The sequence below is a fragment of the Sinocyclocheilus grahami genome, unplaced genomic scaffold (assembly GCF_001515645.1).
Source record: "Sinocyclocheilus grahami isolate Dianchi unplaced genomic scaffold, SAMN03320097.WGS_v1.1 scaffold2112.1, whole genome shotgun sequence".
NCBI lineage: Eukaryota > Metazoa > Chordata > Actinopteri > Cypriniformes > Cyprinidae > Sinocyclocheilus > Sinocyclocheilus grahami.
Window position 1 is genome coordinate 83756 of NW_015507291.1, and position 268 is coordinate 84023.

Here is a 268-nt window from a genome sequence, read left to right on the forward strand (position 1 = left end):
TCACCTTCTCCTTGTAATACCTATGTTATACCTTTGTCATTATACACATTTATGTCCTCATTTGTCACAAAAACACAGTCACACACGCACACACACACACACACACACTCAAACACACATACTCACACACTCATACACTCACTCACACACACACTCTCACACACACACACACACTCACTCTCTCACACGCACATACACTCAAACACTCACACTCAAACACTCACACACGCGCGCACACACTCCCTTACACACACACACACACTCACTC